The sequence below is a fragment of the Pteropus alecto genome, unplaced genomic scaffold (genome assembly GCF_000325575.1).
Source record: "Pteropus alecto unplaced genomic scaffold, ASM32557v1 scaffold25, whole genome shotgun sequence".
In the NCBI taxonomy this organism is placed as follows: Eukaryota; Metazoa; Chordata; class Mammalia; order Chiroptera; family Pteropodidae; genus Pteropus; species Pteropus alecto.
Genome location: NW_006441955.1, coordinates 1,985,022 through 1,992,191, shown reverse-complemented (window position 1 = coordinate 1,992,191; position 7,170 = coordinate 1,985,022). Strand labels below are relative to the sequence as shown.

Below are 7,170 nucleotides of genomic sequence, written 5' to 3'. Positions count from 1 at the left end.
CATTTTTGCTTGTTGAGTTGTCCTTACCAGCTATCTCACCAACGTTCCCTGTTACAATTCCAAGAAGTTAGCCTTCTGCCACTTGATGAAATATATGCTGGTTTCAATTTACCAAGGTTTTTTTTTTTTCAACAAAGAAGTAGTCATTGTTATTTATTTATTTTTTTTTTGAGGTTGCTTGTATTGGATCTTCTAATATGTTCATGTTTCAAATCATGTGTGGTGACTCATGGTGAGAATGTATACAGCATTAACGTGATACTTCTAAAGCACTGTCGATCATGAATGTACATGATCGACAGTGCTTTAGAAGCTCTCTCCTCTTCAAACAGCACTCAGAGTAGACAGTCCAAGACTGACACATAGAAAATACTAGGCCGAGCATTAAAAATGAAATAAGCCAGACCGAAAAAGTTGAAAATCACATGATATCACTTATATGTAGGATATAAATCTAAAAGCAACAAATGAACAGGACAAACAAACAGAGACTCATGAACATGGACTATAGACTAATGGTTACCAGAGGGTAGCGGGGAGGTAGATGAGAGAAAAAAATTTAAATAATTTGTTCAATTAAATAAATCATAAATAATGAAAAAAATCATTTGAGGCTTTAAGTACTTTGCAACTTTAACTTATAAGGGCAGGTAGTTTAATTTCAAATTTTATTGTTATGAATCCTTAAAAATATTAGCTAATTTAAAAGAAAATGTAATCATATAACTTTAATTTTTTCCAAAAAATTTGATAATGGGCATTTCTTTTCATTTCTTGAAATTTATATGTCACTCACATAATATTATTATGGTATCTTTGTATAACCATTTACTATCACTGCAGAACTTCTCATTAGATATTTTGAAGGAAATGGATGGTCATATTTTTTTGAGGAAAATCAGAAAGATATTTTCAGCTATTGGACTACAAAACACTAGATGTACAAGGTAATGACAGAATAACAGAATCAGAGGCATATGGAAGGAACTCCTGAGTTTTACACAGTCATTTACATTTATGGTAAACTTAATTTCCTCTTGCTAATCAAAATTGATCAAAGAAACTTTTTTATTGGTTATTTTAGTGGCATGAATATCTCAAAATGGCCAAGTACTGGTTTCAATTTTTAGCCCAATTGAACCATTGTTGTATCTACTGATCAAAGTATTTACTCTTGGGTACTAAGACATTTAAATTAGCAGAATTCATAGTTGAGGGTTGAGAAGCAACAATGTGAGTGATCTGAAGTTATAATTGTAGGAAATGCCACTCATAGTTCAACTCCTTGTTTCCCAGATTCATGTGTCCTAGATATAAAAGAAACAGTGACACATATTGCTTGCTGGTATGAGCTTTTATTACTAACTAATATATTATATATTTCATTTGTTTGTGTATTCTCCACCCTCCCCTGCTAAATAGCCATATAAGCTCTCCATGGTTATAAATTCATCTATCATTTTACTCTCCAATGTTATAACCTCAGCTCATAGAATACTGTCTGGTGTTTTGTAGCATTCAATAAATATTTATTGAGTAAAGGAATAAAACCAGTAGGAATAGTAAACTTGAGACTGTTGTTTTCCTTATTTCCTTCCCAAGGAATTCCTTGGTTAGAATCAACATTGTGTGTGAAGCTGGGAACATGACATTAAATAAAGAAGAAACATGATGATTGAAAAAGGCATATTATTATCCACACAAGTCTCAAATCTTATGAGAACAAATCACTGCCCTTCCATGAAAAGAAGCATACAATGTAAGTAGCCTGCCACCATGGAACTGGCTGATATCTTGGTCAATGGGCTGTATTGGGCTCAATGCTGATCTCTGTTATTAACAAGATCAGCATGGCAAGGTGAATTCCATGATGTCATGCCATGCATTACCACTTTGTTCATGACTTCTCCAAAAAAGCAGTTAGGCCAAGCAGAAAAGAGTCTCTCTCTCTCTCTCTCTCTCTCTCTCTCTCTCACTCACACACACACACACACACACACACATAGAATGGGACACCTTGCTCACCTGATGCTTCAGAGCCTTCCCTGCAGTAAATTTCTTTTAGTTATCATTCACATGTAATAAATATTTTCACACTCTGGGTCTATTTTCAAGAGGTTCATATATATACCTTACCAAAGATCTGTTCCCAATCTTCTAAACTGTTCCTTTCAATTTCCTGATCATTAGGAGGAAGCTTTAGCCACATCACAGTTATATTTGAACCTCTGAATAACTCTCCAAAAGTTACAATCAGATTTACCAAATATCTCCCCATTGAAAGGATTTTCTTTCCATTCTACATTTCACATTCTCACCTATATAGACTAAATTGCTATAGTGGATCAAATTTGAATGGCAGCATATTACATATTGTGCCAATTCATTCTTAAACTAGGTTTATTTTTATTTTTTTTAGTTATATAGTCATAAGGAGCAACTCATGAAGTAATAGATATTATAGTAGATGTGGCATTATTATGGGTGCACTGAGAGAATAAATCACAATTTGAGGCAAACGATGTGTGCTGCAGGACCTAATCGAGCTCATTATTATATATAATAGGAAATGTTTCCAGTTTCCTCAACTTTAGATAATCAGCTAATAGCCAATTCTACCTGATAATTTGGTGTCCCATGATCAAGTATTTATCTATGCCTAATTTCACTAATAAAAGAAGCACTATTTCTCAAAAGAATAGCAATTGCTAGCTGACAGTGTAATGGTTTTACTCCAAACTTGTGATAACCATGATGATTCTTCTTTTGGGGTCTGCCTCAGATTGCGCATAGCATCTCATCAAGTCACTTGGAGCATCATTGGATTTTCTTGGTCATTAAGACCAAAGTGAAAGAGCAACTTATGGTGGGAAAGCTGAAAACATTTCTCTTCCCCTAAGTCCCATTCCGGCTTAGAAGCTCTGTTCAGACTAGCACTCCCAAAATGTTAAATGTTGCCTAGGACTATAATTAAAACCAAAATACAAGAGAAGTCAATGGAGGTACACTACTATTCATGCCACATGACCATGAAGTATTCTTAATAATCTCTTTAGATTGAAAGAAAAACAAATTATCAGATTGACAGCTTCATATCAGATGCCAAGATTTAAAAAATTTTCTTCACTAAGGAAGAAAATGGGTTTGTCTATGGCAGAGGTATTTATTGCAAGGGAAAAAAAAGAAAATGGCAAGACTTATAACAGCTATTAAAATTTTCATGATCAAGTGGAAACTTTATGGCCCCTAAACATGTAATTAGTTTTCTCCATATTTATGAGTTTGCAAGAAGAGGATTTCTCATATTTCTGAGTTAGCAAGATGATAGAGATCTACTAAAAGCTTCTAAAGAGTAAAATCAACTGCAGTCTTCCAGTATATTGGAAAGAATTCTTACTGTGAAGAGGGCTGATGCTAGTCAAAGACTTATCATATCTTCAAATAATTGACAGCTTTGAAGATGTATAGAAGTGGAATTTGTTGGGTAGTTTTCACAGGCCAGAAATAGGTCTTTAATAAACAACCAGATAAAAAAAAAATGGACCCATCAGATTATCAATCAAAAAATATCATGATCAAGAAACATAAAGAAACCAAAATCTTCTCAAAACAAAACCTGAGTCTTATCCTGCTCTAATAAAGATGTGTTTGTGGTAATTAGACTTTTACCTTATTAACATGATGAATAAGTAGGAAAGCTTTGTATACCCCTTTGATATAACATTATTTGGAGACTTTATACTTCTTTTACATGCAATGTTGGGTATATGAAAAAAATTAGATATGCAAAAGAAAAAGATATGAACAATTAAGAGACAATAAATAGTGGAAGCAAACCTACAGGTAATCAAGATATTGGAATTAACAGACAATTTAAAACAACTTTAATAATATAATAGAGCAAAGCTTGTCAAAATAGATAAAAGGAAGATGAATGTAACCAAAGAATGAAAATCTATTAAAACAATCAAATATTTTCAAAGTAAACACTATAATATCTGAGATTAAAAGCTCAATGGATTACTTAATAGCATATTGGGAACAAAACAAGATTAGTTAAATTAAACACAGGTTAACAAAAAATAACAAAATTGAAACACATGGGGAAAAAGATAATGGAAATATTAAATGTAGTGGTAGTTTTCAATATAGGCGCCATCATTTTTTGTTGTGTATACATATGTTCCTCTTCAAATCAAGCAGTGAAGTCCAATTCCCCTACCTTTAAATCTGAGCTGCCTTAGTGACCAATACAATATACATGCCCAATACAATATAGAGGAAGTAACATTTTGTAACTTCTTACATTAGTTCAAAAGAAGCCTTGCAATTATTTATGGGTCTTTTGAAATAATCACTCCTATGTTCTCTCTTAGAATATAGCCACTCTACCATGTGAAACCCAAACCATGTGAGAGAAACCATATGTAGATGTGAATGACCAATCTTAGATGTTCATCATAGTTGAAATTTCACATGACTGCAGCTCCAGATGATTGAAAATGCATGCAAGTGAGTGATGTCAGGAAGATTGTGGAATAGAAAGCCCCAGACTTTCTTTTGCTCTATGAACACACCAATTCAAAAATACATGAACCAATTTCCTTTGTGAAAAATGCAGAGACCAGTTGGGAGGCTTCTCACCCCAGGTGAGTGCACAACATGAAACCTTCTCACTAAAATCTCTCCCCATATGATCAGCACAGAACCACACTATCGGGAGGAAACTATAGCTTCCAGCTTTTCAGTGTGGAAAGCAGAGGAAGACTGACTTATACATTCAACATTCTGACTTTTCAGGAGGCTACCCAAGGGACTGATTTTTGTCTTGCCTGAAACTGAGCACTGACAGGAAAAGGCTCCAAATTGGGAGTTATGGAGAGTAAAGGTGATAGCTTGAACAAGTATTCACTCATTGCCAGAGTCCTTTACCCTAGGCCAGAATAATAACTTCAGGAAAATTCACAGACCTCAGATTCTCCCTTGGGAGAGAAAGAAGAGATTGAAACATATGTCCAATGTTCAGTCTTTTGGGTGATGGGGAGAACAAGTTTCTGTCTCTGCTGTCTTGAATCATTGACAAACCTGGCATACTCTCGACACCAGGAAACCTAGAGATCAACAACATCTGAGAACAACAACATCAAAAAGAGTTGGGGTGTGTGGAGCTGTTCCAGAGGAACTGCAATATAGTAGACAAACACGGACGGAGTAAGAGGTTATGAACTACTGAAGAGAACAACAACATCAAAAAGAGTTGGGGTGTGTGGAACTGCAATATAGTAGACAAACATGGATGGAGTAAGAGGTTATGAACTACTGAAAACAGAAATCAGAAAATCTCTCTAATTGGATGTACATGCACTAGTCCAGAGAAGGCACATCTACAGAAAAGGTTTGAGAGATCCCAGAATCTCCAGCCAGGTTGACTGATAAAAGTCTTCCCTGTATAAAGCCAGTCCATAAAGACCAGGAAATGTGGCTGTTTTTTTCAAATGTAGAAATACCAACAGAACATGTCAATGTGCAAGTTGACTATTTATAGTGCTTAAAGAAAAAATTATCTTTCAAAAATGAAAGAGAAAAACTTTCTTAGATGAACAAAAGTTTAGGGAGTTTATTAACACTAGATCTGCCTTACACAAAGCACAAAATGGAGTCCTTCAAATTGACATGAAAGGATGCTAAACAGCAACACAAAAACATACTAAAATATATGGTTTGCAGGTAAAAGTAAATAAGGTAAATATATAGATAAATAGAAAATACTATAAATCTTTATAACAGTAGTTTGTAAATCATTGTTGATTCTGGTGTAGAAGTTAAAAGACAAAAGTATTAAAAAACTATGCCTACAAAACATGTTAATGGATATACATTATAAAAAATATAATTTGTGATGTAATTTGTAATATCAATAACATAAAGTTGAGTTACATAAAAATGTAGAGTTGTGTATGATCGAAGTTAAGTTGCTATTAGTTTAAAATAGATTGTTATGTTTATATAAGCCACAAAGAAAATACATATTGAAGATATACCAAAAAAAAATGAGAAAGACAACACATATCATCACCAAAAAAAAAAAAAAAAAACAACATTTCACAAAAGAGGAAAGCAAGAGAGGAAAAGAAAGACAAAAAAGCTATGAGACTGAAAATGATTGTCAAATGGTAATAATAAGTTCTTATATATCAATAATTTCTTTAAACATGAATGGATTAAAATTCTCAATCAAAAGACAGAGAGTGGCCGAATGGCAAAACAATCAAACAAACAAACAAAGAACAACAATGGTTTACGGCCATGCTACCCTGAACAAACCCGATCCCGTCTGATCGCAGAAGCTAAGCCGGGTCAGACCTAGTTAGCACTTGGATGGGAGACCACCTAGGAAGACCAGGTGCTGAAGGCGTAAAATATTAAAAAATAAATAAATAAGGGATTGTAAGCTGACAAGTTCCTTGCAATCTGTGAGGTCAACCAAGGGTTGCCTCACCTAAAAAAAGAAAGAAAAAGAACAACGACAACAACAAAAACCCCAGATCTAACTATATGCTGTCTAGCCATCTACAAGAGACTCATTTTAAATCTAAAGATATAAGTAAGATGAAAGTAAAGGATGGGAAAAGGTATTCAATACAAATGAAAACCAAAGAGAGTAGGTGTGGGCATACTTAAATCAAATAGATTTTAAATTAAAAGCTGTCAAAAGAGACCAAGAAAGATAATGTATAATGAGAAAAATGTTGGCTCTCCAAAATATAACAATTATAAATATATATGAACCAAATAAATAAAACAAACATTGACAGAACTGACAGGAACACAATAATAGTGGAGAATTTCAACATGCCACTTTCAATAGGAATAAAACATCTAGAAAGAAGATCAATAAGGAAATGTTGGACTTGAACTATACTTTAGACAAGTATACCTAACAGATATATACAGAACATTCCACCCCACAGCAGCAGAATACATTCTTCTCAGGCAAAAATAGAATATTTGCCAGGATAGATCACAAATTAGGTAACAAGACAAGTCTTAACAAATGTGAAAGATTGAAATAATATTAAGTATATTTTCTGACTACAAAAGAATGAAACAAAAAATTGATTACAGAAGGAAAATTGGAAAACTCAAAAATATGTGGAAATTAAACAACAT

The 7,170-nt window shown here is 33.6% G+C and overlaps 1 pseudogene; it reads left to right on the top strand.

Annotated features, from left to right (window-relative positions):
* The first annotated feature begins 6,296 nt into the window (after window positions 1–6,296).
* On the top strand, window positions 6,297–6,415 carry LOC112486028 (annotated as a pseudogene).
* Window positions 6,416–7,170: the final 755 nt, after the last annotated feature.